The sequence below is a fragment of the Lipophrys pholis genome (genome assembly GCF_963383615.2).
Source record: "Lipophrys pholis genome assembly, chromosome: 7".
Classification (NCBI taxonomy): domain Eukaryota; kingdom Metazoa; phylum Chordata; class Actinopteri; order Blenniiformes; family Blenniidae; genus Lipophrys; species Lipophrys pholis.
The window spans coordinates 19764132-19791598 of record NC_137638.1 but is presented as its reverse complement, the minus strand read 5'-3'; positions in this window follow the sequence as shown (position 1 = coordinate 19791598).

The following is a 27467-nucleotide window of genomic DNA, read 5'->3' as shown; positions in this document are numbered from 1 at the left end:
CCACTGAAACAAGCTTTGAAAAATATTGCAGGAAAAAGCTCTACAACAGGGCCAAGTCACACTTGCACAAGCACATTAACATTATTATCACCAAAACGACTGAACATGATGCTGTGCTGACCCCATGTGTAAATGTTAAAACATTTGTCAAAGTAAATATGAAATCTCATATGTCAGCAGGTTCACATAAAAAAAAAAAATTATAATAATTTTTTCTCGACCAAAATGTGGCAACAACCTCTCTAACTGATTTTAAGGTTTTCCTCTCTGAACAAAGTGGCGGCCCAATCATCTAGAGGCAGAAAGAAAATGGCCGCCCCTATAATCATGCTACCGGCACAAATGACTAACCTTTTTCTGAAGTGATTTGAGTGTAATTATTGAGTGAGGTTGGACTCTGAGTTCCAAGTTTTTCAGTGTTTAAATGCTGTAAACCTTTTCACTTCAGATTCAACACAAGAAGCCAGACATTTTTTGTGATGCGCAGAAATGGCTGCTTGTATAATTTCCTTGTTGTGATCTTCACATTGTAAATATTTATAAGGTACCCGATGCAGGAAAAGCATCACCTCTGTCCCTTGTAACATCAAAATTGCTTCACCCTGAACGCATCCAGCAAAGCAATATCACGGAAGTAAAACCAACACTCAGTAGTGTTGAGACGCGTATCTGGTGAATTTTCCTGCTTGTAGCCAGAGAGGGCATCGCTGCCAGCATAACAAACATTTTATTAGGACATAAAAAAAAAACAAGACAAGGAGAAAAATACATTTGCATAAAAATAACATTAGTGAAAGAGCAATCAGATGGTGCAGGACCGAGCCAAATGTCCTCGTCCTGAGACAAGGCCAGGGCTATGTCTTTAATCAAGGGAGAAGGGAAGAAAAACCTTTTTCACAGAGAAAACTTCTCATCTTTTCTTCCTCTCATTATTCGCATACAGTATTGTCTTCCATTCTCTGCTGTTGTTTGTTTCTCCACTCTCTATTTCATTACTTATTTATCTCTTGTTTTTGGCATAGCCTGGCCTGGGATTTCTGCTGTGAATGGAATGACTATGAGCTGTAACTTTCAGATGCAGGGTGAGATTTGACAAAATGCTAAAGGCTAGCTTCGATGTGTGAATCTTGGCAGGCGTGGCCCAGTTGCCAGTGGGAGGTAAACATATCAGTCTGTGTACGGCTGCAGACGCATCCAATGTATTGATGGCCTTTTATCTGGATGGGAGTAGAAGAAGCTTGATGCAAATGATTATTCAGAATTCTAATATCACGTTGCCCTAATACATCTAGACATCGGTTGATAAAACAAGCGAGGGTTTTTTTTAAATGCATGCCACGTTTTAGGCATTTCAGCGATACGTTGAGAAAAAACAGAGTCCGCATGGCTTTGTGTGTGAGTGTGTGTGTGTGAGTTGTCGCTGTACTGTATGTGAATGTGAGAATAGATTCTGGCTCATGCACACTCAAGGAGCAATGAGCACTCCATTACAATTCTTGCATGATTAAAGAACCTTTCAAGTTCGGGGAAATCAATGTCGCTGAGTCGCCAACGCCTCAGAAGGGAGATATCATTCATCAGGAATAGTGCTAACGAGCTAGCCGCGGTCTGCTGTGGTATCACGACCCGCCACGCGGCCCTCTAATGCCGTAACAAGGAAAAATGGCGAGCCATGAAGAAGAGCCAAGTGGTGGGGTGAAGGCCACTAATTCCCCTCATCTGGAACCAGAGATAAGAGACAGATTAAGATTAACAATGTCCAGCCTGTTGAAGGGCTAATTATGAGGCACTCTGTGCAGTTCTGTGGGTGGCACCTCACAAAGGCAGCCAGGAGAATGCCCACTTGTTTGTCTGTGCTTGTAATCATGTGCACTCTGAGATCTCCTCCTGTTTTCTCTTTAGTCTTCTGTTCAGGTTTTCGTGTCCTGCTAAAAGTTCACAGGAGTTCCGTACGTCAGCTGTTTCCACCCGTTATTGCCTCATGCGGTAACTCCTTTCTTCCTCTTTCAAAGGCAGTATAGCTGAGAGTCGAGGGTCATTATTAGTTTGTATCAATCCAGAGATGCAGAAGTTCAATTTATATCATTAATTTAAAAAAAAAAATGGTGAAATCTTTAAATTAGAATATTCTGTTGAATGCGATCAAGCTTCAAGTAAGGGGGCATTTAATGTTTCCTCTGAAATGACCAACATCTTACATTTCATATGCATTTATGGATTTCTCACTTCTTGGGAATGCAGCAAGCGTTAAACAAAACAGAGATATGTTCTTGCTTTGTAAAACTAGAACAGGAATGTGTGAGTGTGCATGTGCCCGAATCTTCATCCAGCAGAGACAGGGAGATACTACAACAAATTTAAGGCTGCTCTGAAGAACACCAAGTTTTTTCTCTATCTTTACCTCCCCAAATGTCGGACATTTTCGGGAATTTATCTGTTGTCCTACATGGGCAACATGTATTATTAGAGGTTTAGTGATGATCTTCATTACATCTATTATTACAATCAGTTTCAAATATATTCCAGCATGTGTTGCCTGACTTCCATAAATACCAAAATGATATCCTAAAAATAAGGATGAGAATGAGTGACCTGTTCACTTTCCTTTCCTTAAAATGAAGATCTAAGGTGTACACAGATTTATTTTGCCATTTAATCAGCATGATTAATCTTCTGCTGCTAATTACAGCCATCATCAACATCTGCACCAAGCGAGGATAGATAATACTCTGTATCTGCAGTATCAATCATACAAACAAAGGAGAATGAACATGAACTTCCAAAGAGCTGATGTACACCCTGTTGCCGCTGACATCAGGTTTGTAAGTTTTGACCACTGAAGCGGTTTTACAGTAGCTCTTGTTGCCTGGCCCTGAACAGAGCAGCAGATGGGGAGACCTAAGACTTTCCTTTTAAAGCTGTTCTTTGCCGTTGGGTACTAAAGTGCACCGTCTGACTGCCTTCTTGAGCCTGAGGGAGAAGGAGCACAGTCAGCTGTGGTGGGAATATAGGTCCTGAGCAGCTTATGTTTGCACCAAAGCCCTCACAGACGTACGTGAACTCTATGTATATGCTGCATAGATAATGGTGTATTCTTTTATGTTGATGTGTTTGAAACAGTGCACACCGCAATCCGTACCTGTCGAGGGCTATTTGATAAAGTTGTGCAAGCAACAATACAGTATGGCTCTGTTCGACTGTATGTGCAACTGTGAATATTTTAGTGTTCTTTTTATATCCGCCCTTCCCTTCCTTCCTCATGCATAATGCATATCTGTCACCTGTGCTCTGTCTGAGCGACGAACTCTTTGTATCAAAGAATTTCCTGACCTACAGAAGACTTCTTTTCAAAAGTGGCTTCACAGGCACGCCAGTACACAAAGACATACACATGAACGCCTGCACAGTAATAGTCTGATGACTTCCCTTTCTACTCCAGTGATTTCTATTTTTATTTCTGTTCCAGCTGATGTTCACCTCTTGTTGTAGGCCACTATTAGCTGGAGTCCATATTTATTTTTTCTCTTCTTTGGCTTGATATTATACAGCCACATACCAAAAGCTGCAAACTTAAAGTTTGGCTTCACCACACTTCAGACAAGCATTGATTTTATGAGGAAACAAACAAAAACAATAAAAGACTACACTAGGTTTTGTATAGAATTCGTCTTATTCTTCTCTCACTATTTTCATTTCAGTGATTCACAATTTCAAAACTTCAAAATTTCAAGTTCTATATTAATTGCATAATAAAGAAATGTAAATAAATTTGGACTGAAACATGCAAACATGGACAGTCTAGATCAATAGGGGAAAAAATGAATGTTATGTCTTTTAGACGAGTGGCACTGTCATTTCATCGCATGCATAGTGTTTCAATGGCTGGATGCCTGCTTGCAGGAGAGCTTACTGCACTGTCTGTCCTTCTTTCTGTTTGTGCTGCAGACTCAAACATACTCACTGCATCCAAGTCAAACAGTGTTGATTTTCTGCACACACAGATAATCAGTAAATTCTTATAGCCCGCAGCCATGAATTGTGTATTTCACTAAATGTACGCTTGGAAACATCTTATCTAGAATCTCTGTATCTGGCATTGAGGTCTATGGTACAGATTATATACACAGAGTATTTAATGTCAAATTCCTCTGCGGTACGGGAAAAAAACCCACAGGCATCTGGACCTAATATATTTTACAACGTGAAAATGGGTAGATATACATGATCCTGGCACTTACTTAGTATGTGTCTGGGTATGTGTACCCACACAACCTCGATGCGATTTATTAGCTTGAATGCTTGGTTTCAAACTCTTTCCTTATCATGACTGTGAAGACAGTAAATCCAAATCCAGGCTGTGACGTTGTGAAAGAGCAAGTCAAAGTGTGCTCACAGAGGTTTATTAAGCATCCGGAGGAGGTGTGAGGAGAGGGGAATCAAACACCTGATCTTAACTTGAGCTACACTGGGATGGCTCGAGTCATACTGAACCGCTCAGTCAAACTGCTGCTCGTATGACAGTAGAGCAAAAACACGCCCGCTCACTTATCGCACTCACTTTCCAGCCCAGTGTGTCCCAGTGTAGCACAGTAAACCCCTCATCATCTAGTGCACTGGTGTGTAGCAGTGATTGAATAATGACGCATATGTAAATACTTGAACATTTAGTCGGAAGTTTTTCCCTCATCTTCACACTTGATGGGTGTTGTGGAAGTTAGCACACTTTTCAGAGTTGGAGTTTCCAGGACAATGTAACACAGTGCGACCCATTTCGGTTTCTGCTCTTGAGCGGAGGCCAGCGATCCTGGCTCTGCAGATGGCACATTTATCTTCATTTTACAAATGGTGCACAGTTCAAAGAACCTGCCCCTGTAGCGGGAGGTTTTCATTTGCAATATTTCAAATGCAAAATGACAGGAAGTCGCAACATTTGCCACCTGCGAAAAATATAGCAAAGCTGTTAAAATGCAGTTGTGGCCATGAATAGAAGACGGAAAATGGTGCAGATTAGAGTCCTTTCACAGTTTTCTTTTATTCGGCCATGGACCGTTTTTCTTTGAAGTGATCAAATTCTGCCCATGTTCCTCTCCCTGTGACCTATTACAGGTCATGGGTTTAATTGCTTTGGCATTCCCGGTGATCCTTCTTTCACCCTAAAGTTCTTTAAGTATGGGCATCACATACCTGACTGCAAAGAGAGAAATCGTTGAATAAAACACAAAGATGGAAGAAAGAACTGAGAGAAATTAGACATCAGGAAAGCTACAGTATGACTTCAGCCGACCTGCACCGTGCAGATACTTCAGAATTCTGCCCCATGCAGGATATTGGATGGTTTGCCTACTCATGTGTGAAAGCATAGGAGAGCTCTGGGGGCTTTAGGAGGAAATGTTTGATGATCCACGTCTTGTCGGCCTATAGTTTAGCCTGGCAGCCGCACTGATAAGACATTGTATTTCTTCTCGCGGTCAAATGTCCCTGACTCAATACATACTGAAAAAAAATCTATAGAATCGTTACACTTATTTGTCTTGCTTCTAAAGTAGTGATGTTTTAACCCGTGTCTATGTTTATGATTTAAGAACAAGAAAACAAATACGTTTCCTGTGCAGTTTAATGCAATTTGTGTTTCCCATTAGCTGTTGTTGATTGGGATTAGGGCCCCTGAACTTGACATCAATGTTATTAACAGGCAGACAGGATCCATTGAAGGTTTATTAGCAGAATGGTAATATGCTGCAATGCTCGTCTCAGAATGGCCGTGACCCTGATTTAAATATAGCTTGTCCACTACAACTGATCCTGATTCACTGACTCTGACCCGGTGTCCATCCTGCTGGCCGTGCTGCAGCGTGTTCAATAATGCAGAGCTCGGAGGCAGCTGTGGTGCTGCTGCCGAACAAGGCGGAGTCAGAATGAGTTAAGAATGTTCACTGAAACCATTTCGTACCCGCTTTTCAACAGAGCCGGTATGAATGTAGAGAAATGAAGCATACAAAGTGAGATTTAAACAAACTCAATACAAAAAGTGATGACCGAGGAAGGATCACTATTCAAATATGGAGAAAAGAAAGAAAGAGGTAGAAATAATGTGCGCCACTCCCCAAAGCCGCATTTCTCCACCCATGTGTCGTCCCACTCCATTGGAGAGGATCTGAAAGGATGCCTTCAAAATCAAACCAACCGTGTACATTTAATATCATGGTCGGGAAAAAAAGTAATTTCCTCTTACCAGTCCATCTGAGGTTTTAGCTGAAGCTCACTGACCTCGCAGCTGGATGGAGCAGCAGGGGGACGCTGGGGGAAATAGTGCTAACACTGAGCAGTCTGATGCTTTCCAAACTGACCAAAGACCCATCGGGCCTAATAACTACCATTATGTAGGATTTTCACAGCGGAGGAGCCACTAATGGAATTTATAATCATCTGGTTTTGATGCTCTAGCAAAAGGGAAACTGCTGCTTTGGATATTTTAATCAGACTTGTGCTTTTGGTTTGCTCAAAAACAGACATCATCAAGTTTCTTTTGTTGCAGTTGTTTGTCAGTTTGCATTAAAACCTCGTCCTTACCGGATGAAGCTCATGAGTTTAAATAACTGTACGTTCAGTCGTTTTTTCATTTAGCATTCAACTTAAAGCTCCATTTCAGTTCATACGCTCATGACTTCGACCTGGAGTCTCCATTCACGCTCCTTTGCCTATTCGACCATTTGCCATTATTAAGCCCATTTCCACTGCACTTTTTTTTTCCCCTTTTCAAATAAACTCATTAACTGTATCTTTTGTGGCGTGGTCCTTTTCAAGGAGGACACAAAACCAGGTCTAGCCAGCCCTGATGGACTAAAGTACACAATATGTCATTCTGGAGTGTGTCATCAAGGCTTCTCAAAAATTATCCCAAATTACCAAGTGGAGTAATAAAAGGGCGACCAGCCATCTTCTTGGCAGAAAACAATACAGCTACATTCACCCAAAAACAAGAAAAGCAAAAATAAATGTGTTCACAGTGTTCAGGTTGCAGCCTTTTCTGATGACAGTAATGAAGGTGAAGTTTTTTTTATGACTTAATGATTTTACTGATCAAGGCTTTCACATAAATGAAAGAGTTTGTGCAGATATGGTCAAACACACAGTGCGCTGATGCGTGTCTTATTGTGTTTGCATGTATGTTTAATCAAGGACTTGTCATCCTTATGGCAACAAAAAGCAAGTCTCTATTGAAGAAGACATTGGCAGGTGAAAACATGTTTTGAAATAAAAGTTGGCTTCTGGTAATTTAACGTTAGGGTTCCACCATTAGTAGTAATGATTGACATTAATTGTTCGACTCTGAAATTAATGTAAGTTGATCATTTTCCTCCAGAAAGAAAGAAAAATAAAATGATAAGATATATGATATCACTGTGGAGAAAAATTGTGCTCCATTTTGGAGAGTTGTGTTTATTTCTACTTATAGGACATGCTGTGTGTACATTTCTTATGAGGTACGATATAGATTTGTTTTGGGCTCCACTTTCTCCTTCCAAAACCTCTGGCCATAACATACAAAGGTACAATACTGCAGCCAGTGGAGCTCATTCATAAGTAAAGGAATACTGGCTATGTTGTTTTTTTATATTATATATAATAGATTTATTTTATTTATTAATAGAATATTTTTTTATATACTGAAGTTCTTAAAATGTCAGTTTTTTTCATCTGTACAAAGCATACCCAACTGTACTTACTTATATGATTTGATCAATGCTTATTTTATCACCATACAGTATTTCATCAGAACAAAATTTGCAATTGGTTGCAGGTGTGTTAGTGGTTACCAGTCTCACCTCAAGGCGAGAATGTCCATAATGCCTTGATAAAGGTAAGGTTGTGCCTTTCTGCATGTTTACCCTGTACATGTCAGCTTTCCTACTCTGGTGAGACTCTGGCTTCCCTCCACATAAAGGCAATATCCTTGGCGTCTTTCTTCTGTGATTGGCACATTTCATCACTGTTGATTGTGGCATCCGTCCATATGCCGCGGCCATATTTATTTCACTTGAAAGTGAAAGTCTGAATCCAGATCTTCCGACGATTTGGGCTTCCACGTTTGAGTGCTGTCCGAGATTTGAACGTGTCAGCAAAGTGCTCATTGAACCTCATTTCAATGTCATTCATCCCGTCATGAGACAATGCATATTTCTTTGCAAAAAATGTGTGTTTCTAAGCACAGCTGGTGGTATTGTTGACCCTGTTCACTTTAAAATAATTGACTGGAAACAGCTTTGTTTTAGCATTTCGTTTCAGATAAGTTTCACGCTCAGAAGACAACCTTTTGCAAACGACCGCCACACACACACACACACACACACACACACACACACACACACACACACACACACACACACACACACACACACACACACACAGATAAGGTAAAAATGCTGTCGTAAGCATGTCAGGCCACAAGCTGGCACAGTGTTTTTGTAAAACACCCACTTATGCATGTACACATGCAATATGATGTGATTGACTTACTGAAGAGGAGTTGTCATTTCGAGAAATACTCTGGAAACTGCCATTATTATTGTTGATGTATTTGCACATGTACGGAAAAACAACTGACCGTTACCGTACTGCTGATGTAAAGTACTTTCCTACTACTATGGAGTGGTTAGGAAAATATTAATGTATATTTCATATGACAGTATTCTGACTGTTGGCTTAGTGGAAAAGCTTTTGTGACAATTCATTGGAGAAGCATTGATCACAAGGAGCAGCAAATTGAGGTACTCTGATGAAGTAAGGAGAATAAACACATTTATGGAGCATTCTAGAACAGTATTGAGTTACATTCCTTCAATGTCAGCCCATCGTGTTCCTCTGAGTATCTGAGTGACCGTGAACAAGCAGAGAAAAGACATACATCTACATTTCTGAGTTACACCTTTCAAAGGCCTGAGCCTCTGCTGAGCCCAGCCGATAAAAAAAACATCTGAGGAGCTGTTGGCATGCATCTTCAGTTTATGCCATCATACTCTGACTTTCTTGCAGCATTGTTACAGCACACATGCATCGATGTAATGACTCACCCCTGTGTAACATTATGCAATGTACCAGACGGTGGATGTTTTCGGGTACACTGGGTTGAAAAGGTATGCATAGCGCCTCACTTGTTTTCATGTTTCTTGCTTGGATTTAATTTCAATTTGTTGTCATGTATCAGGAAGTACTGAAGTAAAATATACATTTTGGAATGATGATTATTCAACAACTCTAAGTTTTAGACTAAAGATGAGAGGCTCTGGTGTCGTGTTACAGACCACAGGACAGATATGTGACATAATAAAAACCCCAGAATACACAGACCTACTCTTTTCAGCCCACCTTTATCCTCAAGCACATTTTGCATTGGGAGAGAACACATGATGCATGATGTGACCAATGGTGCTATCTGCTGTTCACTGGATCACACTGCACCTTGAATGCTGAACGTGTGTGAAGAGGGAGGAAAACACTATTTATCTGAATGAAAGCATTTACAGTCACTTTGATGTCAGATGGATACCAACTGAGAATTTTTTTTATCTTTTATTTATCTTGCTTTTATGGTGACATTTAAAATGACTGATGCAGACTTTGCACATAACATATTTCATCATGAAAGAGTGCAGTTTAATAACACTCTGGTGTCTTGTGTACACCATACACCCAGAGATTATGGCATCTGCAGCATAAATTTTGATATAATGCATTTCAAAATCACCAAGTTTTATTTCGTGAAACAAACCTATTCAAAAACCTAATTTGTTTAAGATGTATAATATATTATATTAGGCTCTATACTGTGTTTTTGTCATTATGGAACCTAATTAGTTTAAAAAAAAGAAATTGTATTTCTTCTTTATTCCGAAGAAGAAAGCAAAGGTTCCTGGGTCCGTTAACTGTACAAAGAGCTCCACCTGCTGTTTTGATTTTATTTATAAGTTCCTTGCTGAATGCCAAATGGGGCATAATTTATATCTTGTTTTGGATGAATATACCACATCAGTCTTACTCGGCATAGGCTTAAAATGTAATATCCTTTTTGGAGACAGATAAGGAGGTTGAATGCGATAATCCTCAGAAAAGAAAAGCGCCTTCCTTGGTGAGTGGGCTGACAAACAGCTTACTCAGTGGAGTGCATCAATCCCTGATTTATAATACCACATACGACCCTAACTGGTCGATTGTTTAACTTGTCTCTCCCTGCCCGTTCTGTTCTCTACATGTTTGTTTTATGTCCCATGTTTCTCATATCTGAATGTGGGGGTGGTCCCACCCTATTGCCAGTCTGGGAAGAGGCATTACCCCCATAGTGTTATCTATCACAGCATTGGCCATGTAGAGACGAATAAGAGGGGAAAAACAAAACAAAAACTAGAGCACCTGGAGGCGGTGGTGATTGATGACGTGCTGAGGTCAATGTGACCAGCCAATCATCGCTCGATAAGGCCTTCACTAGGCAGGAATGTCTCTGGCCTGTTGCAGTGTGGATGAGAAAGTGTGAGGTGTTATGGTTTCATTTGTGTGTGGTTATTGTTGTGTTTGGCCCTGCAGGAAGTAAAAATGGTGTCACTGTCATGCCCGAAGACTCCCACCCGTGAGACTCCGATGTCCATGTTGGATCAGTGGAGGAATGGATGAAATGGCTGTTATATGGCGTGTAACACACGGGGTGTCACCGCTTTTCTTTTGCTGTCATTTGTCTTCTCAAAAACACCTATTAAAGCCAGTGAGGAAACGACCCGACGTTTGTGATGAGGAACAAGTGTGTGTGTGTGTGTGTCTGTGACAATCGTCTTCCCAAGCATTTCAACTGCTTTAAAAAATATCATGTCTGGTTGAAAGTCGACTCACTCATTCTTCCTTTTCCTGGAGCCTTTTGTGTAGTTCAGCTGAAGTTTTTTTTTTTTTTCTCACTTCAAAAGTCATCTGAGTCCTTCCTCCTTTTATTAATACTCTCAGCTGTGTAAGGGGAGATGAAAGGTCCAAAGAAATCTGCTGTCTTTGTATTGTGTGCCTCCGGTCTCCCAGTAGGAAGAATGTAGGTACACAGACAAAGTCAATATTGACTCAAGTCGGCCGCTTTGTCACCTTCACTGAATGATACAGATTGTCTTTGACCTTTGACCTGTGTTTGAATGCAATGATTTCTGTGGGATTTAACTTTGTCGAGTGTGGCGTCTGCGCGTCTACATGACCGGACTGTGAGAGAGCATGATGTGAGAGCGTGTTCCTGCATTACATTTAACATACATTACACAACTGACAGACTTGAAGAATACAATCTTGTCAGAGAAGCCAGTGCACATGCAGATTAGATATATACGTGTTATAATTGTGTATTTCCTCAAAACCAACTAATACATGTGGTCAGTGATTTGTTCCAACAGGCATAAACCTATTCAAAGGGTTTCGGTAGGCTCATTGTTCTTTTTGATGATTGCATGTTTACGTCTTCAAACCTCACATTGACATCAGTTCACATTTATAACCATGACTGTTAAACTTATTTAAATTGGTTCTGTATTAAGAATAATTAAGCACTATTTTAACCACCACTTATTATGATTGCTTTTAATTGGGGCACACCACTTTGCTTGGATGCAACACTCATGTTCAGACTGTTTGGGTTTGACTTTTGACCCAACCAAAACAGGAACACAATGAACTCATTCTTTGAGTGTGTGTGTCCCACTTTGAGACCCCTGGCGTGTCCTCTCTGCTCTATTACCACAGACACAAACAGATATATTTTCTTGTCAAAGCCAAAGCCATAAATGGTAGTTAAAGCACATATGTTCTCACACCATCTCATTTGCAACTGCCTCTACTACACATGGTGAAGGTGATATATTTAAGACATCCATTCATCTTCTATACTGCTTAATCTTGTGCAGGAGTCAGTAAACTGGAGTCAATCCCAGTTTTGTGTCGGAATACACACACACACACACACACACACACACACACACACACACACACACACACACACACACACACACACACACACACACAGCTCAGGGGAATTTAGGGTCACCAATTAAATTCACATGCATATTTTTGGACTGTGAGAAGAAACCGGCGGAACTCCCCCAGCACACAGTGAGAACATGCAAACTCTGCACAGAAAGGCGTGGCCAGTATTTGAACCAGGCCTTTCTCACCGTGAGGGGAGAGCACAAACCACTGCACCACTGTGCGGCCCACTGAACAATGCACTAAGTTTAATTATTTTTCACATTGTTTTTGTCGTAATCACAGTAAATAGCGCTATCCTTTTATGGAAATTGATTTTGAATTAATTAATTGAATTCATTTGGGGAACTTGTTGAATTACATATTGTTTGTGCCACAGACTGGTTAACACCTTTGCATCACTGTGAGAAAATCACAAGTTTTATCCTTGCGGGCCTTTCTGTGCATGGTTTGATACTCTTGTTCCTCCCACAGAGCAATAGCTGTTTGAGATCAATTGCGACGGACTGGTGATGGACTGGTGATGGACGTGTCTGGGATATATATGCTGCCTGTACACATATTCAGCTGGGATCATCTTCAGTCCCATAGAACTCCAAGTTGGATAAAAGAGACAGACGATTGATAGATGGATGTCCGTTGTGCTTTGTTATGTGACTATTTTGAATTACTGTTCAGAATTTGATAACTCTTTGTGGACTGGGCACAAAAGCACAACGGACTTTATGTACATAACACGTTCGACCGTCTCATCATTGCCAAAGCCCTTTATGCGGTCAGCTGCGTTCACTTAATCAGTCACACAATCCAAAGGTATGGCTGCTTTTCAGGGTCGCATGGCTTGGACACTAAATGAGAAAATAGGGTTTTGGTGTTTTGGGAGGCCATGGCTCAGTTGGTAGAGCGAGTTGTCTCACAATACAAAGGTTACAGGTTTGCTCCCCCAGACTCTGAACTGAACCCCAAAGAGATTTCCAATGAATGGGCTAAGGACCTTGCATGGCAGGCGCCTCCATTGGGGAATGTGACTGACGTTGTATAGTGCTATGGGGGCTAGTGAATCTTTGGAAAACGTGCTGCATATGTGGACTTCATTTACCATTTTGTCCAAGGACACATGGACAAGGTGAAATTTGTAAATGACACGCCAACCTCGGGATTTATTGACAAAACACAGACTTTTTTTGAGGGGGGGGGATTATTTTTTGCACAGTGGTGATGCTTTGATTATGGGATAAAATGTGGTTTGGATAACAATCTGAATATCTGATTTGTTATGTGGTCCACTTCGTCACATCAGTAGTTCTATATATACATCTTACCCTGATGTTACCAAACAAAGTATTTCTCTTTGTATTTGGTCACATTCTTCTTCAGAAAAAAAAAAAAAGTTTGTGCTATTTAATTGACCTGTCAAAGAACAGATGCACAACCACATATAATCCTCTTGAGAATCTACTGAGTCAAAAAAACTGTAATTGGTATCACTCTGGTATCAGACTTATGTTGTGTGTTCTGTCATCATCTGCTCCCCCATTTTCATTCACCGTCCATGGAATGAAGTGGAAGACCTAAACAGGAAGGGTGAAACAAGTGACATGTGCTTTGGAGATTTTTTTATTTATTTATTTATTTTTAAACCAACATCCTCAATGTGCTTTCAATCTGTGGAGAGTTCATTTCACCTTGTGAAGCTGTTTTACAGGAAACTCCGGAGTTCTATAATCCATGAAACTTCTTCGAACTGGACCTATCATCAGGTACACACACATCAGGTACACACATGGGAAATCAAATGCTACCATTCATTCTGCAGCTTCCTTCCTCTATTTGAAAAATGTGTGCAGGAGCCTCTCAACAGTGTGAAATTACTCCCCTGGGTGGGCAGAGAAAAGGCAGTCAGCCAAAGAATGTCACCTGGATTCCACTCAGTGTCCCCCCATTTGTCACGACTCTCCTGCACTGCATAGACAGATGTTGTGTGGTTTGGTCTTTTTTTTTTTTGCTGTGCATTCAAACTGTTTCTGCTGATGCTGTTTGTGCTGCCACAATGATAAGTAACCTTGTAGCTTGTTTTACCACAATTACTCCACTATTGCCCGCACTTCCACTCACAATTTGGCTGTACCTGAGAGTGGACAACCAATCGACTTGATTACTTATTTTTTACAGTAACTTAAACTGACCTTTTCCTTCGATATTACACAACTGTTCACAGACAACCATTTCCTTTTAGAGAGTTCAATGATGCGCCTTATTGCATGTGTTGTGCAAGATACTCAAAGCTAGTATCTGTTTATGGGTAGCTCCTTTAAAACTAGTGGAGGTTGGTAAAAGTTACTGGAAATAAAAAAAAATAAAGGAAGTGGATAGTTACTTGATAAAGTATCTCATGCGTTTGTTTTTTATTGTCTCAGTATTGAGCTGTACGTTCATTACACATTACGTTACAGCTCATTAAGTTTCATCAATTTAAGGAAGGTGCCCTATAGGGTGGATGTTCTGGATTCTGGGAACAAATGGATTGATGAACTAATGAAAACAGCAACAAAACAGCTTAGATATGCCAACATGCCGACAGCAGCAGACAGTTTTTGATGAGGGAAAGCTAATGTTTATGTAATGGTGTTAATGCATGACAAGCCAGTGGATGTTTTGTCATCTTTATATTAATTACAGTCAGGCGTCTCTTACCTTCCAGAGGGACTGAATTAGTTCAGGTAATGAGGTGGACTTTCGTGAAATTATATCAACTAAGACAAAAGCTTCCGCTCACAGTCGCTTTTTTAAGCAGGATAAGGACAGTAACTCTTCAGTTCTACAACACTGTTCATGTGCAAGTAACTAAAAACCGGCTAAAACGTTGGTAACTGTGACTTTATTACTGAATATGAAATGACCATTAGCAATCACAGTAGTAGTGTCGTAACTTCATTGCAGTACTTCATAAGGCGTTATCAAAATACTAATTATTATTACAAACTTTGGTGAAAATATGGAATTAATACTACATCTGATCCAACAATGGATGGTTGAAAAAGCAGGAGAGAGAGAGAGAGAGAGAGAGAGAGAGAGAAAAGTCAGTGGCAGACTGTGTCTGATTGGTATGAATGTCACATTGTGCCTCAGGAGTGTGAAGGAAAGTCATTACATCCACAGAGGAAGTAGGGGAGGTTCTCCTTTTGAACTCTATGCATTTGTTTTGAAGTTTGCTTCCAATTATCATGACTGAGTCACTTCCTCGGGGTAACATTTGGTATTTAATGTGAACATGTCTCACACACTCCCAAAGCTGGTGCTCATTTGTTGCATGCTGCACTCTTTTTTTTTTCTTTTCTTTTTTTTTTTCAATAAAACAATTCAATTTCAAGATTCAGCTGAAGATAACAGAGATGAAAATGCCTACGCATTTATACACAATGATATGCAGAACTGCAATATAAAGTGTATTCAAATAAGGTTTTCAACGTCACACCTCAACATTCACTTTTCCATGCTCATAGTGTTTAGAAAACAGATTTACGGTCTTCAAGGATTGTTTTACTTCCGGACCCAGTGACTAAGCTCACATGCCATTTCTGCATGATAGGGTGTTACTCTTCACTCGAGTCCTCTCATCACTAATAAACTGCACTGCTTGTCTTCTGCCTTGAGCTGGCGAGCAGCTGAATCCACAACAGCCTTTATGGGCTGTGCTTGCGTCATCACTGCCACTCACACGTGCGCCGAGCACGTACTGTATGTGTTTTAAAATCACCGGACAACTTTGTTTTTACAGTCAAACTAAATTGTTTGCAGAGTGCATGTCCACAACAGAAAAATCTTTCTGCTTTTTCCTTCAGTAGTTCCGCCTTTTCTTTCAGCTTCTTTGTCATCTCCCTGCTTTTTCTTTATGATTTATTAGTCATTTGAGAATAGTGTGTGCAGCCTGTCTGTGCAGCCATGGAGACTGGCCGGGTTTTCTGTGGGTGTTTGGCTGGCGGTCGCTTTAGCGATCCATCTTGTCTCTTCACCCAGCTGCTGATTTGCCACAAGCTATGAGAGGGAATTCACTCAAGGAAGTGGGATTTATGCCAGTATCTGACAAAAAAAAAAAAAATGCTATATATTTAATTTTATTATATTCAACACGCAATGGCCATTCAGTTATTTTGCATTGTCACATTTTTTTTCTTCTTGGAAAGGTTTTACAATCTGAGTGACTAGGTTATGGGTAATTATGTTCACAAGGTGCATGATATGGCTGTGTATTTAGAGTAAAGTTCACCATGTTCAGAGACGCTTGTGCATTTATCTATTTGATGAATGAAGAGAACATCCTAGTTAAAGTGCCTTTGCTGATATTCAGACTAAAATGTATGGTTAAGTTAGTGATCAAAACATGCAAATACAAAATATACTTTGGAACTTGATAGTTTGATTCAATATCATCCAATATGCGGGAAAATACTTTAGTCCTAACTTATAATGGACACAATCCCCACATATAAAGCCAGTGACAGAAACAGGACATCACAAAGAAAGATTAGTTATATAAATCTGTGTTCCATTCCTGTTTATAAAAGAAAACGTAATGCAGGCTCAACACTGAAATTAACAGGTTGGTGATCAACAAATCATCATTTATGTTTTATTTGCCTTTCAACTCAAAAACTGCACAAAAAGGGGGTTTGAAGCGAGGTCTGCTACTCTGAAGCACTAAAAGTGTCAGTACTGCAGTTTTATCACCATGCAAAGGTAATAAAACTATCTAGTCTTTATGTCACTGGATTATGTTTTATTTCTTCATGGATCTTCACGTTTATTCCAGGGTATCATTCAGTCCTTATTCTATTTTTATGATTTATTCACCCAAAAAAATCCAGTAGAGGAAAGCAATCAGCAATAAGTAAAGACAGTTAGTACAGGAGTTTCACTGTTGGCATAATTACAGAAGATATTCGACAAAAGAAGATCTTGTTAAGGAGCACAGCTGCATGCATATAACTGCCAGCAACACTGTATGATGCTCATGTTCTACTGGTGTATGCAATGTATCATATGTGACAGCGTATACTCTGGGACCACTGACTAGGAACATTATGTGCTGAACATTTCATTATTCTTCATTTGTCATGATTTCTCATTGTGTGGAGGGTCAGTAAGTTGACTCATGGTGGTTCTGCTTTACAGAATTCTGATTCTGATTCATGTTATGTCATCTACACAATGTGCTCAACAACTTACTGGGATGACGTTAGGGTGTGAGATATCTCTGTGGGTCATTATGCACAATGTTAGTGTATTGACATCCTTCATTAATACTGTATCATACAGTCATTAGAGCTACTAAAATAGGTTAATGGCTTAGAGGAAATGTATCCCAAGTGTCATCTTGGGAGCAGTAGCCAAACTGTTTGGAAGGGGAATGGCGAACAATGTTTGGTGCAGTGATATTCTGCCGTGACCGGTCTTCTCAAAATTGCACAGAGCATTTAGAGATGTACAGCATGTACATTAGTGGCACAAATACATGATATCCAAGGACATTACCTCACAGACATTGCAGTCTATATGAGAAAAGCCCAGAGACACCATATGAAGAAACGACATCACAGTACATCATTGAACATGTCATTACGGCACATTCAGAGTTGTTTAATTGTAAAATATGTCAAACAGTAAAACGTGATATCATTGAAGCTGGAAAAAACTAGATTTTGTTCAAAAACCTTCAATGAAGTGAGTGAAAGAAAGACAATGTGCATTGTTATTTGGTACTGTTTGAGTTTTTTTCCGTTTAATTTTATCCATTGTGCCAATGTTTAATTGATCTAATGCTCTCAGGCAAATGATGTGAAACAGTTAAAGCAATAATCACCAGTTTCCTCAATTGTTACATTGAACACAACAAAGGTTCAGTACATATTTGGCACTACTTACTCATGAATATGGAGCCTATGTGCTTGTGCCTGATTATGTAAACAGTATGTTTTGAATTAGTGCTCATTTAGTTACAAGGACCTCTGTTATTGCGTGCCTAGAATTTTGCAGCATTACAAATAATATGTAAAGGGAACTTGAATTATTTTGGGTGTTTGTAATGTTGATGTTACATCTGTTCTTTCATCAAGCATTATGATTGATATTGTAATTCACTTGCGACTCAGCCCTTTCAAATCACAGAAAAAGAAAAGACTTGCCCTCGTATACTTTGAGGAGAGATCCTACTCTTGGTGGAGGAGCTTTACTGTCCGTATACCAAAAGGTCTCCATCCCGATCCTCATGAACTTTTGGATAAGCTGTGGATTAAACAGATCAGAAGATGGATGGATTGATACATATATTGTAGGTACTTGGACACTGTTAGATTGGCTGCTCAGACCTCTGCTAAGATTCAAAGTTTTTTTTTTTTTTTTTTTTCTCATCTTACTATACTGCCAGAAGCATGTTCAACCTTAAAGAGTGTTAATATGACAAAGTGAAGCTTGCTTTAAGTAGAAAAGGCAGTGGCTGGCTGACTCCGGCTTTTCCCTCAGGACATTCCGTATGTGTTCACTGCTTGGATCGTTCTCGTGTGACTCGGCTGATGGAGTTAGCAGCTCTCGTACATTTTTACTGCTTTCAGTACAGCTCATACATGCAAACTGCAGCACTTACACTGTAGACCATCAAATAAACCACATGGGATCCTGGAAACCCACCAGAATAATTTATAACGCACCCTGATGGAGAACCTAATGCCTGGTAGTTATCGGTACTGAGATGGTTCAGTTAGGCCGTTTCCACAGTTTTAGGCTGTTTGCAATGTGATTTAATTATAATATTCTGGATTTTTTGTCTCTTACATCCTGTCTTAACAAAATCGGTAGAAAGTGGACAGTGAGGTAAGATTCACAAGGATCTATTGACAGAAATGAAATACAATGTTTTTGAATTCTTTAATTCTTTTCTGTCTGCTGACTTAATAAACCAGACAGTGGCTCCAGCGCAGGCCTATTTTATTTCTGTGAGTTTCACCTCACCTCACCTTACACACTTACACACATGAAAAAGGAAGGGTGGTGGAAAGGAATACTCGTTTGGTTGCAGTCTTCAAGCTCAACACTTGATGCCAGCATAAACTACACATAAGTCCTCCAAGGAAAAAAAAAAAAATTGACTTCACATTTTCCTAACTTTCTTAGCTTTAATGTAAGCTCGAGTGACTTTCGTTGAATGAGTTCACCATAGGACGTGTCAATCAGTAATAAAAGTCACAAGTCAATTAGAAAATATGTACAAAAATAAGATCTTAACGTTAGTCTACCTGACTGTTTCTGTTGAAAATCCCTTTATTATTCTGGCGCTATCACCGGCTTTACTTAGGGGCAAATAAATTGCAGTATTTGTTCAATCTGTATGTGGTTATGAAAATCTGTAGTTCTGAGGGTTTTATTAATGTTTTCGCCGTACTCATGGATTTACAATTCACAGAACATCTTGAGTGACTTCTGATATGTATTCAAGAATAACTTCATATTTCTAGGAAAGCTTCATGAAGCTTTGTTGCCTGGCATCCAGAATATCTCTCTCTCTTCTCTCTCTCTCTCTCTCTCTCTCTCTCTCTCTCTCTCTCTCTCTCTCTCTCTCTCTCCCCAATCTCTTTCACAGAAGAGTTGTTTTACCTGTGAATCAGACAACACGTCATTACTGCTACAACATTAAACTGATACTTAAAAAGTAACAGTGGCCATCGGTCACAGTATAATGACGCTAATTCATGTAGATGTCTGCTGACGTCATTTTATTGAGCAACCTCGTTAGCTCAGCTAATGAAATGTTGCACACCTACTAGGGCAGGGCACATTAATTGTTCTTGTGTCCCAGCGGTTCACTTAAATTATCCCGTCGTTGTCGTTTAAGAGCGATAGCATGCTTAATTTGTACCTCAGCTGATCAGATCTGTCAAGATCTCCTTTTCTTTCCAAACGTTCAAAGTCTGATTCACAATGTGGGTTTAATGTGGATTTCTCTGTGCTTTGCACATTCTTCCCATATTGCCCGAGGTTATTGCTCTTCTTTTGTCCAGTTGTCCTCAGACATGAAGGTTATTTGAAATGGAAAATTAGCAGGAAGGTTTGCATCTGAGATCAAACGATTTTCTGTCCATTTTATGGATGTGCCTCTTCCCGTGAGCAAGGAGAAGCTCCAGCATCCTGTGACCCTGCACAGGATGAATGGGCTCAGGAGATGGATCATATATTTATTATTTTTCTTGTACTTTATCAAGAAAAATCTTGAATTCTTTAACATTTTATCTCATGGAAGAAGGTTAAATGAGAAATACTTGGCAACCAGTCCAAGGTCTGGTATTCAGTAAATTCTGCAACAGTCTGCCTTTAATAAAAAAATCCCGTAGCGCACTGTCTGCAGGCTGTCATTAAATGAGCATTATGTGTGCCAGCTCCTTGAAGATGAATGAATCAGTGAAGCGAGAGCCCTCATCAGTTTAAGCATTGAGTGTCTCTGTTATACAGAGTTGAGTCAAATCTTTAATTTTGCTGCAAGTCCAACATGCTGTCGGTCCTTTACTAACGTGAGTGCGGGATACAAGGAACGACAGGAATTTTCCTTGTTGAGAAATCCCACCACTCCCTGTCTAGTTACGCTTTCCGGCATGGGTCACTAGCAGGAAGTAAGCCCAAACAGAAGGCTCCAGAGGGATGAAATACGCACTGTGTGTGAGCAACCACAATTATGGTAAGCTCCAGCAAAAATACTAAGCAAGTCTGTCATCAATTTGTATTGCACACTGGCAGTGCATTGTTACCTTAGTGGGAGAGCCAATGGGCCGACACTTGCAATTTTATTTGCTTAGACAGTGTGGAGATTCAAGACAGAGAAGATTCTTCTTGGTTTGGGAAAATTCATTAATTGTTACAGAGCGCTGGTTTGCATTTCCACACCCGAATTACTTCCAAACGCCAATTAGAGAAATAGGCCCTCTCAACATTGTCAGTTATGCGCTTACTGTACATGTCCTTTTTTACAGCTTGTGAAGCCTAAAGAAGGCATATGGGACCCCTGAAATATAAGTGGGACCAAATGTTTTTTCCTTGTTTTTTTGTAACAATGGGTCAGTGTTGAGCGGAATCATTTGCAGAAGTGCAACCGTGGTTGTTCCTAAAAGCTTTGGTCCAAGCCAACAAATCCAAAAAGCTAAAAAGACTTTTCCATCAGCAATTAGCTGTGATCAATGTACTTCTAAGACAACTGGAAACAGATGCAGAGAAAGGATCATTTACTTCTTGCTGCATACGTTTTTATTTTATGTCATGATTGATACCAGTTGAGATCAGTAAATGGCTGGAACATAAACTTCAAATCTTTAGACAATGCTTTTCCAGTTGTTCTGGTTATGCTTACATGTCCAGTCTCCAGCGGTTTTAAAGATTATTCTTAATGTATTCTTTATGTCTTCTTATCCATGTGCTCCGCTATTTCTAATAGACGCAAGAGATGCACAGTCTAGCCCCAGGGTGCAGAACATGGCAGGACAACTTGGTTATGTAATCCCACTGAGGCCTGCTGATATACAGTATACTTGTTACTAAAGACAAAGCTGGGCCTCCTTCATGGCGAAACAGCTCACGCTGAGAATGACTCAGAAGAAACTGACACAGTTATGACCTGACTCTGCTGAATCAGCTTTATTCTCCTGATAGAGCACCACGGTCCAAGTTCTTCTCCCCCCGCTGCGTAAACATGTTTCTTTTCCCCGAGGGTATTACACAAGAATCAAACATTCATTGTGGTCAATCTATAGACTTCCTGTTTGATTTAACCCAAGTTGAAACACTGTTTCTGTTCATGTTTGGGGGGTATTGTAACAGTGGGGAAAAAAGGTTTAAGATCAGAGATCTGCCAGCATCGTGACTGGCGGCTTTCCATTGAGTGTCTATGGAGTGAAAAATTATACATTTCTAAACCTGGCTCCCGTTGCTTCAATACTGGATTGAAACTGCAGAGTAATTAAAATGTTTTCTTTTTGTTTTTTCAAATGTATACTTTTAATAATGTTTTTGACATACTATGCTGTTTCTGTTGTCGTGTGCACAGTAACATGCTGTCAGACTTCAGACAATTTTGCTCTCATCATGTCAGACAATGCAGATGTTAGTTAAGGCTTTGTAACATATGGGTTGCAAAAAGAAAACACGTATGAATGCTGACATTAATTCACCGATATGTTCCATAAAGCATGATAAATTCCACGTTCAGGCAAATACATTACACTTTTAGTTTGCATGTTTTATAAGGGATTTAGAAAGGCCCAGTTTCCATGGCAAAATTTTAACTGAAAACACATTGTGCGTTTTCGTTTCAGAAAAGTTTCAATGGCAATGTTTTGAAAATGATGTTCGTTTAGAGGGAAATTGCAGAAACGCTGAAAACAATGCAGTTTTCAAGTAGGGCCACTAGTGGGCACTGTTGTCTGTTTTTGTAATGATACCACACACATACGAAATGCTATGAATTTTAACAATAGCAAGTATATGGCCATTGTATAGGCAGACGACAAAGTTTGTAGCTATTACTACAAAACCTACAAGCCCCAGGAGAATATGAACAGGAAGGCACGCCACTCTGGAGGCCGCCATTGTTGTTGTGCATATGCAGAAGAACTTTTTTTTATCATGGCCGTGGTGCGTATGTGCAGTAGCAGCATTTTCAAACAGTGGAATGAATAACACCATGAGTGACATCATGTGCAAACACATGAATTTAAACAAGGGCTTTTTCCTGCGTTAGGCCTTGCTTACAAAACAACAGTCTCCTGGCACCATAGAGCGATACGTTCAATTGCTCTGCAGAGCTTGAGTCATGACGCGGATAATATCTTATAATAAAGTCGTCAAACAAAAGTCGTGGTGAGCCAGCTGAGGAAATGACTCTCCTCATAGCAGCAGCATATCTCCTAAAGATGGTTTTCACCAATGTTTTCTAAACAGATGCAATCATAACCCACCAATGTCAGACATGCATTTTCAGAGGGAGCGTCACATTTCATGTTAAACACTATTCTAACCATATTTGAAAGGCTATCCTGATATTCCATATTTAAGAAGACAAATGCTAGTTTGTTGTATTCCACCTCTGTTTAGCGTCGACACGTGTGTTTAATGAATAAGCCCATTTTTATTATTGCACAAACCTGTAGTAGATTATGTAAAAAGAATAAACTAAATAAAAAGAATGTTTAGATGCTTATGGCATTGCAGCCTAACTAATTTGTCTTGAAACAAGTTTCCTGATTTCACCTGATAAACAGCCACTAGCACTTTCACTGTTTTCAGATGTCAGATGTTTTTTTACAAACACTTCTGGAGGTGCTAAATAACTAAATGTTACCATAAACAGGACAGATGACAATACCAGGCTTTGATATCTCGACACTTCCTGTTTTTCTCAGATGTTTCTGCATACAACATCAATAATGTGTTTAACATTCAGCCTGCAAAGATTTTCCGAGACTATGGGTTTTTTATCAGGTTACTGATGGGAAAGGCTAGAGGAAAAGATTGGAAACAGATTGATGTTCGGTAGCCAATGAGTTTTATTTCCCAGCAGGGAATATGGCATGCACGTGGTCGAGTTCAGGGGAATTATGTTCTGTAAAGTGTAGACCCCCCCAGAGAGGAGAATAATTATATTAACATGACGGTTTTGTGTTTTTTTTAACTTTCTTTCTGCGGCCGCTCTTCATCATCGCACAAGAGGGATATCTTAATGAATTCCGTGAAGTAACTTCATCCTATATTTTGTCAGTTTGGCGTGCCGTTTTGTTACGGCTAAAACACACTTTATTAAATGAGACAGACAAAAGTTTGTTAATACGAACTCTCTGACCACAAAACCGACCTCCTCCCATCAGCCTACACACAAACCGATGTGGTTTCACAGTGGGACTTTGAAGTCGACGAGAGAGCTTTTGCATACAGTAAATACCAGCAGCACTTCTCAAAGACTCCACTGTTCCTCACTTCACAGTTTTTAACTGGCTCCAGTTAAAAACTGGTTGGCTAAATGAGGCTTGAATCTCTGCTGCATTTATATTTGTTTCCCCGGGACGCAGCATTTGTAGAAGTTAAACTGTATGGCTAAAAATGCTATGTAATTATAGCAGTGGTTATTCAGGACTTCTGGTTGTTTTTTTTTTTTAAATGTTGGGTTGTTTTTTTATTAAAACACATTTTTTGAATGGAATTAAGTGTAAATGTGATGGAAACAAATTTAAACTGCAAACTTTAGCTACATTTTAGTGGCTCATTTACATGACAGCGTTTTCGGGAGTAACTGAAAACCAAACTTTTTGAAAATGGCTTCCGAAGTGCAAATTTTGAAAAAGCCTCATCTCCGTGAAAGCTTTCCTGAAATGCTGATGAAGTTTGACACCAACATTGAAGGAATCAGGGTGCAGTTTGTGCTGGTCTCTTTTAGATTTCACAGCAGTTCTCTGATAAAGTATACATTTGCTACACCATCATCTGGATTACGTTTTTTTCCTTAAATACAGATACTGAGTGCACCCAAAGAGACAGTTTAATGGCAATTGTATGTTTATCACGTCCTGTTCTCTGCCTGCTCATGTGAGAGGCTGTGTTACATAAACACAGCACTCACTTGCGGCCCCAATTAAAATGTACATCATTTTCAATGTTTCTGGCATCTTTGTGTCTACAGCGACCATTTTTACAACTTAAGCATCTGTAGGCGAAACACTTAAATGTTGGTGTTTTCAGTCGATCATTGATCGGTTACGCCCAGACAGTTACAACAGTTACCAAATATAAATACAGTGTAGAATATAGTACAGTATTATTCCTCAGTAAGAGAGAAAAGCATGGGACTTTGGAGGGACAGAAGCAGGCAATACAATTCAAGCTCTTCAATCTACGTTGAGAGCTCTACTTGTGGAAATTTACATAGGATTTTGTGTTTTTCCTGTGAACAAGTACACTTTGCCTAGGTTTTACCCATGCTATCCATTAAGCTAATAAAGCAGTGAGTGAATCAAGCAGGGCTGCATGGTTATTAAGAATACAGAAATGCAGACACAAAATGCAGCAGTACATCAAGGGATTTTAAACATTCACTTAGATTATCAATGATCTATTATCAAAGAAAACCCAGGCACTCGCCATCAAAAACATGCGTTATAGAAGTTTATTTCTGCTGAGGTACATATTCCCTCTTGGTTTGGCTAATGGTTTGTACTTAATATTCTATTTTCTTTCTGTCTTTGCCTCTTTTGCTGAGTTTCATCCAACCATTGTTCCTATTTTCCTTCAGTGTAAAGGACATGTGGAAGCTATTCTCATGTTGCTGTGTAGACCCCAGAAGAGGGAAGCTACAAGAAGCAGCTGCACATCATTGTTAAAATGGCAGCGCTGTCAGCCAAGCTGATTCAGAAGAAAGATACACTAGAAGAAGTTGTAAAATGGTTTCAAGGGCAAGACGGGACTGAATGAAAAGACTCCATTTAATGTCCTGTGAGTCACTTCTCAAGTGTCTTTGCGCACTTTAATTTTTAGGTGACCTTTGGGGCACCAAGTCCTATTTGTATTAATAGACGGTACACTTTTCTATCAAAATGTTCATTAAATGGAAAAAGGCAGGAGTAACACTGGTCGTGGAAAAAAAAAAGAAAGAAGAAAAGGTGTATGGGAGAAAGTGTGGAGAGGAAACAGTCTGTGGGGAGAATGAAAGGGAATGGACATGAATAGAGCATTACACAGCCCTGCAATAAAAGAGTACTGTTACAGAGCCCAGAGCACACCAGCATTAGAGAGCTGTGCTTCGAATCTGCACTTTCCTTGGGTGTGATTGCTGAACAAATTCTTCATCAGGGTTGTGCTTTGTAATCTGTGAATCTTTACACCGGAAAAAAATAAATAAAAAATCCCTTTTCTTGTCAGAATAAGCACATATGAAACTTGACACAGAGGGAGTAACCTGCAGTTTTAAGGTAATGTTGAATTCCAGTGAAAAGCCATCATATTCTTGTATGGTGTTTTATACAGAATAAAAAGGGGACATTGTACAGCAGATTATGTCACTGCTGTAGCTCACCAGAGAATAGATAAATGCAAGCCATTTAAAAGTCACCATTAAGCCCACATGTTGCTTGGGCTCATGTCCAGAGGGACCTGAGAGGAAAGTAGGAGCAGCTGGGCACTGTACTCCAACACTGTTCCTTAACCCACTGGGGATATGGCGGGTGGCCTTCCTGCATACGAGTGTTTAAGAAGTATAGGGTGGTCCTGAAGCCGCGTCCCCCACAGTTCAGCCTTGTTCCCAGCACTTTGGCTGCTTAAACACACTTAAATCAGTGTTTATATTCAGTTTAAGGACAGATGGACGGTTTACACATACACTCAAAACACTAAGGAAATTTATGGGACAGTACCAAAAAAAAAAAAAAAAAAAAACTGTCGTTTCCAAAACCTGTTTAGTCATTCATTTGGGTGGGTGGGAAGATAGATGGGTGTGGTGTGTTACGAAGCCTTGGCGGGAGCTCAATGATTGTTCCTTTATTGAACATTAATACTTCTCAACTGTTTACAGACACTTTGAAGTGTTTTATCTCGTGCAACATACGTCAAAGTTTTGATGAATCATTGACCCAAAAACATTTTACTTAACTCTGGAGCGTGATCACAGCCAGCTGGATTTGGAGGCAAGCACATCACAGCAAGGACTTCACCTCCCCAGCAGAATCGTTGCCTATAAAACCAGACACAAGAGAAAATTAGTTTGTTGTTCTTACCAGATAATAGTCTTTTGGTTTTGGAACTTTCCTTCCTCTTGTCATTATCTTGTTTATGTTTTTTTCTTTTCTATTGTGTGACGCATGATTCAATTATTGCACATTATGTTTGATTCAGGTTCGCCCCTTCAAGAAAGAAACTGGTAAATGCTTCTGAGTAAACATGGCACAGCATATGAAGCAGTTTGCGATGCATGCAAAGTGTAAATCAAAGTGTGTTTCAAAAAGACCGAGAGAAGGAGCCACTGGCTGGCGACTGCTCCAGCAATGCTCAGGATTAAGAGTTTACAAGCATCATTCTACCCCAGGATGTTTCCTGTCAAACAGGGGTCTGCTATGCAGAAAAGGGAGAAGGGAGGAGAAGAAGATGGAACAAATTCATCCCTCTTCCATTTCTTCTCCCTTTTCACGCGGCTCCTTTCCTTACACAAAGGACCCTTTGTGAGAAGAGGTGGCGAGGGGCAACGGTGGGGGCGGGGGTAGGGGTCGAGCCTGGGGTGAGATTAAGGTAGCTGTGTTGTGAGGCATAGCACATTCGAATAAACATGTAATTTATCAATAAATGTGCTGAAGAGGCACCTTTCTGCTCAGTTAATGCTGTGGCTGTGGTGACTGTGGCTTGTACTGTCTATTTAATAAGAGCTAGTATAAAACAAAATAAACAATATAACAATA